The 14157-nt window shown below is 38.1% G+C and overlaps 1 protein-coding gene across 49 annotated transcripts in view; it reads left to right on the forward strand.

The window, feature by feature from the left end:
• Nucleotides 1-14157, forward strand: part of RIMS1 (regulating synaptic membrane exocytosis 1) — a 527235-nt gene that overhangs the window by 435326 nt on the left and 77752 nt on the right. The window lies entirely within an intron of this gene.

The following is a 14157-nucleotide window of genomic DNA, read 5'->3' on the forward strand; positions in this document are numbered from 1 at the left end:
ACTTTTTGTTATTTTAAACCAGCAGACAATTGCATTGCAGACAATTTATATAATCAGCAGTTGAAAGAGGATCTGTGAATCAAGATATTCTAGTCATATAAGAAATACTAAATACAGTCTTGCAAGCAATTTATGTAAATTATGATTAAGGGTAAGCAATAGTATAACAATACTTCTTTACAACAGACAACAGTCAGATATCAGGTTTCTTCCAGTACCTCTAATTCTCAAAGGAAAAGAGGTTATCTTTGTCTAAAGGTACTGCTTGACTATTTGAACATTCAAAGGTAAAATCAAATGATTATGCATACATACACTCCTCAGATTCAGAGAGCTCTTGAATTCAGTAGCTTCTTCAAAGGAAGCAGAAGTTAGTCCCTAGTTTAAAAGGATTGATTTTAAAATATCAAAATGCTTTAAAATACTTCTTTTAGGGTTTCTTTTAAGCCAATCTCCTTGTTCTTGTAAAGAAAAATCTTTTAGATGAAATTATTCTTAGCTCTGAATTCCAGCTTCCTAAGGTCTCACAAGAATTAGCAATGATCCTGCAAGTTAACTTTTAAGATACTTATTTTAATCAAACTAAAATTTTCAACAGTCTTAAAGTGAATTCTCCACACTCTTCCTTGTATAATCCTTTGATGAGGCAAGAGACTGTCCAAGGTGTGGCAATTCTTACTCTGTATGGATTCTGGAGCTCTTATTGGGTTCAGTGTCATCTCTAAAGTTTCCCATGGGCTCTTAGCTTGTAAGTCCTTTTTCTGTGAGACAGGTTGGAGGGGAGCAACCTACTGGATGCTTGTCAGATGAAAGTGCTGTTTTATACACCGGTTTTGTACCACTTTAACTATAAAAGTTGGGGGAGGGATAGCTCAGTGGTTTGAACATTGGCCTGCTAAACCCAGGGTTGTGAATTCAATCCTTGAGGGGGCCATTTAGGGAACTGGGGTAAAAATGTGTCTGGGGATTAGTCCTGCTTTGAGCAGGGGGTTGGACTAGATGACCTCCTGAGGTCCCTTCCAACCCTGGTATTCTATGATTCAATAAGGGCCTCTCTACATGGCAAGTTACCATGTGCCAAGCCAGGATGTGATTCTACAGCTTGCTGTGCAGCACGATCCTGTGTTGACTCTGTTACAGCACAGGTAAAGTCCCAGAGTGTAGTTTGGTGTACAAAGCTTTCAAGTACTATGCCAAGCTGCACTTGGGAATTTTCACTATACTGTAGCAATATTAGCATGGGACTGCATGAGCTGGTCCATTGTAGATTCACACCGTGGCTTTCTGCACAGTAATTTCCTGGATAGTTAAACTCTAACAGACTAGACAATTAAACTTACACTTACCAAAATAAATTATACCAGTGGAAGCACCGTTATAATGTTATAACTGTGTCCACACTAGGGGGTTATACTGCTTTAACTACATCTGTTTTCTAAATTGATCTTTCTTTTTATCTGGATAGAACTAAACCTTTCCATTCCTCATCTTGTCTATTTTTTTTGTATGTGGACTGAATGAAGGGGCAAGCAACCTCTTCACAGACAGTTTCCAGGTGTATAACTTCCTGTATCATGATAGCATGTGAAGTAGCCCAGGCTGCACCTTCTCAAACAGTATGAGCTCATTCCAGAAAATCTCAGGCAACGTCAATGGCATTTCTAAATGACATTCCTATATTAGAGATTTGGAGGGCGACCATTCGGACCCATGTGCATACTTCGCAAACTATTATGCCATTACAGTTGCATCCAGATCAGATGGAAATTTGGGAAGGCAATTCTTCAGTCCTTCTTTAAATGGACTCCGAGCCCCTCCTCCTGCGAGTACTTGCATGGAAGCCATCTGCATGGAATACAAGGCTGAATGTACTTGAGGAAGAAAAAATGCTTACCTACTTGTAACTGTTATTCTTCAACATATGATGCAGACATGGGTTCCACAACCCACCCTCTGACCCCTCTGTATCAGAGTCTGTTCTTTTGATATTCGGTACAAAAGAACTGAGGTGGTCAGAGTACTGCAGCCCTTATATGGCCAGGGACAGGGGCTAGGCAAAGTTCTCTGGTGCATGGGGCTGCTGCTCACATCTTAAAAAACAACAGTTACAGGTAGTTAAACTTTTTTTCTGCCTCCGCCAGGTAGCATGGGCCAGGCCCACTGCACCAAAACCGCTGTTTTAAAAAACTGTGATTGCAACTTTTGAACCAAACAATCACCGCTTTCTTAAAGCCTTACTTACAAGCATTCCCATTGGGTGCACAGGAGCCAATAGGCTTATGCTGCAACTTTCTGTCCAACAAATCAGCCACAGCATACTGCCCCCCATGACAGGGAAAGGAGAGTTACAATTCTTAAAGGGGCCAAGTGTTTTCTTTCCCCTGCTAGCCAAGACAAAGCCCTGAATATCTGAATTTGCAGATGGGTTGGGGATGATACTCTGGTTTCAGGTCACTGAAAAATAACCTGAGTGCTGACTGGCTGGCTACATTTTTGGACAGGGAAGAAGAGTGAAAATTCACTCTGAAAAAATAAAACACAGGGAGTGCAAGGATAGAAAAGTCTATTCCTGTGTATTATGTGTGTGAACATACATTGTCATCAACAGTAGAAGAGATGAAAATATTATTAATAGCAAAACAGTGCCTTCTATAAAGACTACTTGTGTGAGTAAGAGTTGCAGTGGCTTTTAATACATAGTTGATATTCAGGCCCCTAATATGTAATGGATGTGGCTACCTAGTCAGTGACTAGATTTTTGCATTTAAGTGTGCATTGTTTCAGTTCCCCATTTTGGTTCATACTGTTTATTGTACAGTTCTCATATATAAAATGCTCTGTGAGCCTGATCATGCACCATGGCAGTCAGTGGCGCTTTCACTCCAATTTGAACATGAATCAGATTCAGTGGGATCAGTCCTCCAGAGACAATCTTATCTGATAGGATATAGGCACAACTGGACTTGTTGATTTGGAAATAGTTTTTCCCTTTTGGTTTTCCACCCGCCCTTTGGGTGCTAATGCTGTACTGCTATTAATACAAAAGGAATACTGCATCACAAAGCCTCAACATCCAAATTTCACCTCAGGCTATGCCAGCCAAGGAAATCATAATGAACCAAAGGAATTTAAATATTTTTAAATTGATAAGATTTTGCACTATGTAGGTTTCAGAGTGGTAGCTGTGTTAGTCTGTATCAGCAAAAAGAAGGAGGACTACTTGTGGCATCTTAGAGACTAACAAGCATGCATCGGCTGAAGTGGGCCCACAAAAGCTTATGCTCAAGTAAATTTCTTTGTCTCTGAGGTGCCACATGTACTCGTCGTTCTCTGTACTGTGTAGTTTCACATTAATTACAAAGGTAATTACAATTGACTTTGTATTATAATATCCTGATATACTGTGGCTGCAGTTAATATTTTTCTCTGTGATTAATATAGAATAATTAAAATCTAAAACCTTTTAAAATTTTATTACAAGGACTGTAGACAGCAATAGTAGAAGTGATAACAAAAGGAAGTTTTTATGAGAGTTTGAGAAAGCTGTGAAGTTATTTGTAAAGCAAACAAAAGCAAGTAATCACTGGTGGGAAAAGGGAATAAATCCACAATCGTGTTCAAACTGGAGTGACATTTTAATGCTTGAGGTATTTGCCATCCATACCCACACTGACATATAAGTGGGGGTAAAAGAACTAAAATCCTCAGTAGTGTTATTGGCTAATGGGGACTCATCAATATCACAGTTGGGCTCAGTCCTGCATCCTTTGTGCATCTGGATTTCACTGGGAGTTTTAGGTGCCCAGAAAAGCAAGTTTAGGCCCATTATATTAGCAACAGCATTCATCATTTAGATACTGTACTTCAGCACAGCAGGAACCGTAGACTGAAAATGCAAGAGCTGGGCCAATTCCTACACATATATGTACAGATACTCAGTTTTTTTACAGACTATCTTTTCTGGCGATGCTACATGCCCTCATCTCAGATTACTGTCAATTGAACTGGGGGCTCTCAGTAGCTCATAGTACAAGCTCAGGATCTTGAAGGTTTGTGATTTTTGTATCAATTAGGCCTTGATTCAGCAAGAGATGTGCTTATGTCATAACCTTAGTCCCAGATTTGGACCTTAGCGTCCAAAATATGGGGGTTAGCATGAAAACCTCCAAGCTTAGTTACCAGCTTGGACCTGGTACTTGCTGCCACCACCCAAAAAATTAGAGTGTTTTGGGGCACTCTGGTCCCCCTGAAAAACCTTCCCTGGGGACCCCAAGACCCAAATCCCTTGAGTCTCACAACAAAGGGAAATAATCCTTTTTCCCTTCCCCCCTCCAGGTGCTCCTGGAGAGATACACAGACACAAGCTCTGTGAATCCAAACAGAGTGACTCCCCCTCTCCGTTTCCAGTCCTGGAAACAAAAGCACTTTCCTCTTCACCCAGAGGAAATGCAAAATCAGGCTAGCAAATTCAACACACACAGATCTCCCCCCTGATTTCTTCCTCCCACCAATTCCCTGGTGAGTACAGACTCAATTTCCCTGAAGTAAAGAAAAACTCCAACAGGTCTTAAAAGAAAGCTTTATATAAAAAGAAAGAAAGAAAAATACATACAAATGGTCTCTCTGTATTAAGGTGACAAAATACAGGGTCGATTGCTTAAAAGAATATTGAATAAACAGCCTTATTAAAAAAGAATACAAATCAAAGCACTCCAGCACTTATATTCATGCAAATACCAAAGAAAAGAAACCATATAACTTACTATCTGATCTCTTTGTCCTTGCACTTAGAAACAGAAGATTAGAAAACAGAACTACTTCTCCAAAGCTCAGAGAAAGCAGGCAGACAGAAAACAAAGACTCAGACACAAAATTCCCTCCACCCAAAGTTGAAAAAATCCAGTTTCCTGATTGGTCCTCTGGTCAGGTGCTTCAGGTGAAAGAGACATTAACCCTTAGCTATCTGTTTATGACAGCTTAGCATTGCATTAAATACATGAGTGGTCCCAGTGAAGTAATTAAGTATGTTCTCTGGTACTTTGCTGGATCAGGACTTCAATAACTCCATCTGCAGGTTTGTGAAATACATGCCAGAATTTCTCAAAATGTATACTTTATAGAAGCTATGCAAATAGCATATTAAACCATATTCTTTTGCTGGAATACCTCTGGAAAATATTCTGTTTTAGTAGAAAATTCAGGGTGATAAATGTACTGTAAATGTAAAAAAAAAAATCACACTACATTTAAAGATTATATTGGTTCTTGACCTAGAGACTTGTGCATTAATCTGTGTTATTACTTTAACACATTTCAGTTAGGTATAACATATCATGATTATATATACACATTACTGGGGATATTCAATAAGTAAGATTAAGTTACAGAAGACACAAAGCTGGTGATAATTGGCACAGATGAACCTAAAAATTTTAATAGACACTGACAGTGCAAGCCTACAGTAGCTAACTTTCTCCTTTAAAGCCAATAGGAAGTCCCTACCTAGTTTATTTGGATGTTTTATTTTGGAGACACCACAACTTAAGCTAAGCAAAATAATCACAATTGTTAATTGTGGAAATTTTATTATTAAAGCAAGGAAAAGAAAACATCAACCTAGACAACACAAAATTGTTGGTTACTTCTGTTACAATCTCTTCTGCATGCCCCTGTGGAGAGCTTTTAACAGAGATTACTCCTTTGAGAGTGAGCTCGCCTTTGGTAAGACACTTTGCTCTTAGTAAATTGAAACCAAGGTCTTATTTCCCAGAATTCCTGTGAGTCCAGTTTTGGTTTCATTTGATAACAAAAAATGTTTATAGATGGTTACATGGCTAAAAGAATTCTATTTAAGGGCAGGTGGATCCTGTTTGGTACATCACTGATAACCTAAATAGTTTATAATTGGCCAAAATAAACAATCTTAACTAAGTCCAATGAAATTTTTAGAAGTATTTAAATCAGTTACATCGAAGAAGCTATGTAAGGAGTTGTTTTAAGATGGGCAAATTAATGAATATTAAGAATCTTAAATCCAGTAAAATCCCACTATTTCTTTGTGTACCAATGTTGAACCTCTGTTTGCTCTCCAGGGATACATGGCATAACCATTCGGGTGATTAACAGGAGAAACTGTTGACGTCTTAAGTTATAACAACGTTTTCATATCCCCATAAAATCATTACAAGAGTTATTAAATCTAACCCTTAAGCAATCTCTTAGGGCTTATCTACACTGCACCATAGTGTGTACTATCGGGGTGTAAATTGCAGAGTGCACCCAGGACTACATTAACATATACCTTTTAGTTTGTGCCAGCGGCATCCATTCAGGGTGGTTAGTGTGCAAAACTTTGGTTTACTCTGCAACTGACACCTGCATAGTCCTCAGTGCAGCATAGTGGAGACACCAGTGCATGCTGAAGTCTTGGGAAGGTTTTCCTTGGGTTGGTTTCTTCTTGAGTTCTTAGTTCTTCGTAGCTATCTGTGATAGCACACTTGCAGAGATGGACAAGATGTGCAGAGGAGTGCTTGCTATTTGAGAAAAGTATCAGAGTGTGTAAGTTATTTCAGTTTTATGCTCTTCCCCTTCCTGTTTCCATGAAATTTTGGAAAAGCACCACTGCTTTCAGGCTTATTTAGATTCAAGTTGGCTGCAGTCATTCTTTTCATTCACTCTGTGCCTTCAGGGGCTGGTTTTGCTGATGCCTTCAGCTTCTGAATATGCAGTCCACTTAACAAATAAGCAGCACACTTGTAATTGTCTTTGTCCTTCAGTGGCAGGAAAATTTCAGATAACTTGTAAGGTTAGTTTTAATTCTTTCTTTTTATTCAGTCCCTCATCTGACATAGTCCTTCAGTTTTATTAGAGTTCAACAGGAAATGATCTTCCATTTTTGACAAGTCCAGTCAGTCCTGTCCTTTATATAAAAGTTGTTAGTTCTCAAAACAAACTTTTTAAAATTCAGTAACTCTTAAAGAGATTGTTTAGTTTAAATTGTTATTAAAAAAAAGTTCTGGTTTCCTTTGTAACAATTTCTGGAGACATGATTCTTCGTATCTTCCTGAGTTGGATAAGGAAGTTGTTTGGGCACTTCCAGTAATTACAAATTAATTAATATAAATATTCTATACTTAAATGGTTTCTTACTTTAGTAAGCAGCTGAACAAAATCACTAGATTTCAGCTTGGTACATAAAGCATTTTACCATTTGCATAGCAATTCTATTAAGAAATCACATTAGGCACTTGTATTTAGTTAAAATACTTACAAATATGCCTTTCAAAATAGTTTTCCATTTCAACCTTTAAGGAATAAAACGTTTCTCAAATACACATTTTTCTCTGAAGTTTCAAGAACACAAGCAGAGGTTTTTCTTGGGAGTCTGGCAGAGGCCCACTTTGTGACCTAGATTTATTGTTCTGATAACCCATCCCAACATTCCTCTTCGAAGTAGCCTGCCTAAAGAACAACCTCACGTTCTTTTACAGGACAGGTCTTTCCTAAAACAGTTTTATTTACAAAGATGTTTTATGTTATATAAAGGACTATATCTATACCAAGCTGGTATCTTACACAAGATGGAAGAGTCCTGGGTCTAGAAAAATACACTCATTTTCTTTGTTTGACCCAGAGTCCTTAGAGTTACAATCTGTGTGTTACAGCAATTGAACTTGTATTCTATATGTTGTACAAAGCACAGCTTTCAGTAACCAATACGTCTTTTAAACATAGCACAAAATAAAATAGTATAAAAGATCAAACAGACTAAAGCTAGGAAAACTGCCTTTTAAAATACATATAAACGCTCTTGGGGTCATAAACAGTTTTATGACCAAGGAGGTGTTCTCTTCCTGAATCTTAGCTAACTTCTGGATGACAGAAAGAAGCCTTCTGTAATTTCTTTGATTAGCTTGAACATTTTATAGCATAACCAACTAAAGTATAGACAGGTATGGTTACATTTTCAAGCATCCTGGTTATAACATATTTGTAGATATATATTTTAATATTCAGTAAAGGACCAAACAAGTTTGTAATGGCCTAACATTATGAAAATGAGTTATAATAATGTTAATATTATTTTGGCATCAATATTGAGGTCTCCTACCACACCTTACTCAGTATGCTTACTTTCATCAGTGGCAAAAATAAGCTTCTTTTCTGTTCTGTTCGTAGGACCAGAGCAGATGTTAGTATTAATATGTTGTTCATTCCTCTTTCGAGGACTCTGGGTGTTTGAAGGATGGCCCAGTTGCAAATGTAATATATGTGTCACCTGTAACATGGATATCATGTTGCTGTCATGTCAATAATAAACATATCTTGGAACTTGCATGCATGTGATGCATGCCATTTAGTGTTTAGATCTATGTTCTCTAATTTGAGCGTGGACTACTGGACTCATGATAGATCTGTCTCTAAATGGTATCACATGTCAGTTGTACACAAGGGACCAGACTGGCATATTTCCACTGACTTCTGTGGAGCTATGCAAATTAATACCAACTAAAGATTTGGCCCTGATCCATATTCATTTCATTGTGTTGCTAATTTACATGATTGAATGAACCCATATACAGCATTTCAATATGTGCATCAACAGAACTACATTTCAGAGTTCTCAGGCAGGCAGTACTACAGACCGGATAGTATATGTGCAGCAGTAATAAAAGTGATACGTACTGCTGGGTGAATATTCACATCTCTGTCAGGTGAGATTTCATCTTGGACATGTTTAAGTTACTTCTTCTATTATAGGTTGGTATATTTCTTAGGATTCTGGGCTGTGTTCCCATTAGCTATTTATCTTCATATTCTTACTGTCTTTCTATGAGCTTCTATAGGTTTGTGCTGTACATGATAGAACATTCATATTTTACTTAATTGCTAGGACTATAGACAATCAGCTAAATATTGGGTCTTCTAGAGTCATAAATTACGATGATTTTACTAACTATTTTAGCACCTATAGCTACCCTCAATGAAACCATACTCATTTATTCTCACAAAGCAAACTGGAGTGGATATGAGAATGTTACAGTCAAGTTGTACATTTCTATTTTGGAAAATCTTTTCCTTCTGAATGATTATTTATATCCATGATGTTGTGCAAATTCTCTATTTCTGTGTCTAAGGTTGTGCTTCCAATTTACTTTGACTGAAGACCTGAATATTTCTCCCCATTCCCCATGCCAGGTAGTAGGCCCTGTAATTTTCTCTTACTTGATATTTTATAAATTACCAGACTATCTCACTCAATTCGGAGTCTTCCTCCAGGTCCATATTCTTCTCTTCACCAATCTATCATCCCACCACATTTGGGTTTTTGTGTGTTTTTTTAACTTGTTTTCTGCTTCTCAGCTTTCTACTGTTTCTGACACTGCAACTGTGTACTGGAGGCTACTTCCCATGTTACTGTTCAATCTACTTGCTATAATTTAGTTTACTTCCTCGGGTGACAGACAACTATTACTTAGCCATCTTCCCTGTTTCCCGTATGCACACAGGACTCAGTAAATCTGAATGAGCCCAGAGATCAGGGCTGGCGCTACCATTTAGGTAGCCTAGGCAATCGCCTAGGGCGCCAGGATTATTGAGGGGGCGGCATTTTGCCGGGGGTGGGCGGCAGGCGGCTCTGGTTGACCTGCCGCAGGCATGCCTGCGGAGGGTCCATTGGTCCGCAGTTCCGGTGGACCTGCCGCAGTCATGCCTGCAGATGGTCGGCTGCTCCTGCAGCTCCAGTGGACCTCCGCAGGCATGCCTGCGGCAGTTCCACCAGAGCCACGGACCAACAACCAACGGACTCTCCACAGGAATGCCTGCGGCAGCTCCACCGGAGCCGCGGGATCAGCACGGGGGGTGGCGAAATGGCCATGCACCTAGGGCACGAGAAACCCTGGCGCCGGTCCTGCCAGAGATGGTTCAGGTCTGTAAGAAAATTCTAAATCCACAGTGTTGGCCTTAGTACAAAGACAATGTGATGATGTAAACATGGCAAAAAGTTGCTTTACATTTAAGAATTAGATTGTGATAATGATTGCATTGATTTGTTCATTTTAAACAGCTTGGTTTGGCCATTTCAGTGGTCCAGTAATTAAACAGAAATACAACAGTTTAACACAGCTTGGAGGATGGGACACCAATAAAAAAGAATTGGAGTAAATACTGTGCTCTGCTGCTGTATTAGAAATGGTGTGTCAGAATGAGGTGCGTGACCTTGAGTTGTATATGAGAGTATTATGCTAGGAGTTAATCTAACTCCTGTGAGATTTGTCTTTTATTATTTACAATAATTTATTCATTGCAATAAAAATGACCAAAAAAATCTCCTGTCCAAGGTAGCTTCCCACCAGGAGAGAAAGTTGTCAAATGGAATTCACTTCAGGATAATTAGTTTGGAAGGTGGTTCTTCTATATAGTTCAATATTCTGTCCAATTTACCATAAAATAGACCAGTTGTAACCTGGAAGCTAAACAATGTATGTTCTAGCAATAGAAAGTTGCTTTGTTAATGATACCAAATGTGTGAAGCTGGAACAATGTTATTTGTCCTCAGCAGCAAGATATATTTTTATGCAGGAGCCAGCAAAAGTAATAATAGGTATGCTCCATCTGGTGTTAAAAGCATCAGTTCACTGTGTGATATTATTTAGTGGGAAATCCATAGATTAAACAAGTTTGGGGCTAACTTCCTTCGCAGGTAGGAGATATAGAGGGCTGTAATCTAATAGACAAAGGCATAAGAAGATCCAATTGCTGGAAGCTGAAATCAGGAAATAAGATGCAGATTTTTAATAGTGAGGATAATTAACCACTTGAACAGATTATATATATATATAACTTGTTAATCAGCTATTTATACCTTTTGGTCCAGCCTTGAAATGGCAGCCATTGAAGTCATTCAGCACTTTGCAAGGAAGTGCTGACTCAGTGCTGGCACTTTGCAAGGAAGTGCTGGCAAGCTTCCTCTAATTGCTCTGGTGTACAGTTGTCATTCCCCTGGGCAAAAATAATTTCAAAACAACTATTTGGGATTTAATATAGGATTAATAATTAAGTGCAAACTCTAATGCTAAGTGTTTGGTCATTATTAGAACACAGAGTTACCCTTCACAGACAATTATGACAAGGGTAATAAGCATTTTAATTGATAGTTTGAGTCTTTAATGCTGGAGTGAAGCTTCAGTTTGGTAACAAAGATTCTGTAAATACCAGCAAAAAAGACTTCAGTATTTATGACCAGGAACGGCTCCAGGCACCAGCGCTCCAAGCTCGTGCCTGGGGCGGCAAGCCGCTGGGGCCCTCTGCTGGTCACCGCAAGGGCAGCAGGCGGGCTCCCTTCGGCGGCTTGCCTGCGGAAGGTCTGCTGGTCCCACGGCTTCAGTGGACCACCGAAGCTGCGGGACCAGTGGACCCCCCATGCTTGGGGTGGCAAAATGTCTAGAGCCACCCCTGTTTATGACATGAAGTATATTACAGACAGTTTGTCTCCAATGCAGTTCTTATTTAGCTGGTTCCTTGTAGCCTAGGTTTTGTATTATAAACAGATAATAGAGCATTTAGGTTCATCCAGTGTGAGGTTTGCTTTTGACTTCAGGTAATAATCAATACTTGTGATGCTGGCAGTTCGGTTGTTTAGAGCCTATCATTGACATAATGAGATTAATTAGCTGATATTTCTACAAAGAATGTACTGTATCCACCGCTGACTATATCCACAGCTGCAACCAGTGGTGTTGACAGACTGCAGACTTTCCATGGCTCTTGTTATCATTACAAATAAAGTAATAAAAATCCCTCATTGGACTCATAGGCCTGTGCCTTTGCCATGCCTTCAGAAGATTCCTTTCCAGCTTGGAATTTTCCATAACATATTACTTTTGTAAAAATAGTATATTTAAGTTAACTTTTTACTATGTACATTTTTTTTTCATTTATTCTATACACAAGATCTTTCAGTGTTAATTGATAGGAGGAATTGCATCTGGAGTATCACTGAGTCCATATTTTTTAAAAAACATAATATTCCTTGAGATAATTTGTAGAACTTAGCCCACATTTTCAAATTCATATTACTATAGTAAAATAAGAGAAAGTTAAAGGTAATATAAATATTTTATATTCAAAAAAGCTCTAATAAAGCATTGCCATACATTTATATATTATACATTTATTTATTTTGGCATGGGTTTTCAAAACTCAGTGACTCTCATTTGCACTAAATCAGATGTTCACATACATTTGCATGGATACACATGTGCATAGATATGAGTGCATTGTAATCCATGATTTGTGTGTTATGCACACAAAAGATGTACATAACAAAATGTGGGTCGTCTTGTCAAAAACAAACAAAAGCCATCTTGAATATTTACCTCAGTGATAAGACTCAGCTTTTAATATAAAAGCTAAGGAACTTCACATCTGAGTTTAAAGTGTAGTTCAGTACATTTTTACACATCCCGTTCTACTGTGGAATGTTGTTAGCTGGAAAATAATTTCAGGGTAGACAAGGTTACATAGCACGCTAAACTTTTTAGAACCAACTTGTACTAAAAATAGTGATCTGTTTTTGTCAGGCACAGTTTTAGAAACTTTATTATATTATTTACAGTTATTCTCTACAATTATTTAGATCTTAAAGGTCTAGAAAAACCTAGCATAGGATTTTTTTTTTCATCTCATGTTACAACCTTGCACAAATTCAGCTGTTTTGGCTGAAAATTTTAACTATTTAAAATGGGTTTTGGCTCTAAAGATAAAGGAAAGTACACCAGGAGTCAAAAAACAAAACAAAATATGTCTCACTTCACCTTTTTTTGTTTTGTTTTGTTTTGTTTTAATACTTGCAGTTATAACACGTTTGTCTGTTATTAACAAACTTGTTCTTTTGCACTTTTATCCAACGTCTTTCACGGAGGAAAGAAGTTAACTTACAAACATTTTCCAACAACTAGGAGTTTTTTAAAAGCAGTTAAAATATTTCTCTGCTTTTAAATTTAACCAGCAAAAGTTGAAACTGATTGAAAATTAATCAGGTTTGAATATAATATAGCTAAATTCATATCCAGTAGTGGTGTTCATTCATAGTGTCTTGCAATTGTTTAAAACAGAGAACTAAGAATAAAAGAAACAATAGTCTGAGCAGTGTTTAGTTGAAAGCCAAGCTGCCAAGATGAGACTTGAATTTATTTGCATATAGCAGTGCATTCCACTGACAAGATGAAAAATGAAATAATGCCATACCTACAACCAAAACATTTCAGATTAAATGGAGGAATTGTTAATAGTACATGACTAAGGAGTTGCGAAAAAAAAGATTAATGAATTAAATTAAAAATGTCCTATTTAAAAACTGATACAAAGAATTGTAACTGAATTACTACTGAATTACTGAAAACTTTAGGGGTTATATATGGCAGGCCTATCATGAGCATGGAATGTCTCAGATGCTGGAGATAAACCACAGCATGTAAATAAACTTTATTAAAGGCCCAGCAAAAGGGAGATGCTGTAATTGAGCTTCAATCTAAGGTGTGATCTAAATTGTCCATGTCAGACTGAGAAGCAAAGGAGCATGTTGTGTCCAAGTCTGTGAGATGGTGGAAGATTTAATTCTGGCAAAGGAAGAACCCTCTGCACTGGCCTTCCAAACCATATAGGCAGCAGAAGTCTGTAGCAGATGCTGGCTGCCTTCTACATAAAGCCAAATGGGATCAAACCCTGTCTGTCATGGAATTTCTAACTGAAAATGGTCTGCTTTAATAATAGATCATCTCTTTGGCACCCCAATTACCTGGAAAGTGCATACTCTTCTCTCTTAGTTTTGAAGTGGAGGTGGGAGGTATATTTGAGACAACAGTATGTTTTCTTCTACTCCCTACCTCTCAGGTCAAAGCTGTTAGCTAAGCAGAAGGGATATCTTTACACCATATTGCCCTTTTAAAACTCTTTCCTATCTGAGTGACGTTCTATTAGCTATGGGAAAAGCCACTCTCATGTTGGGACTGGTTGCTATTGCTCTCAAGAGCCAGTTCACCACACAAGAGTAGACAAATGGGTTAGGTGGAATCTGAGTCTACCCCTGGGAAGGTGAAAGGTTTTGGTTAGCTTGTTTCATGAAATTCAATAAAGACAAGTGCAAAATATGACACT

The sequence above is a fragment of the Gopherus evgoodei genome, chromosome 3, assembly GCF_007399415.2.
Source record: "Gopherus evgoodei ecotype Sinaloan lineage chromosome 3, rGopEvg1_v1.p, whole genome shotgun sequence".
NCBI lineage: Eukaryota > Metazoa > Chordata > Testudines > Testudinidae > Gopherus > Gopherus evgoodei.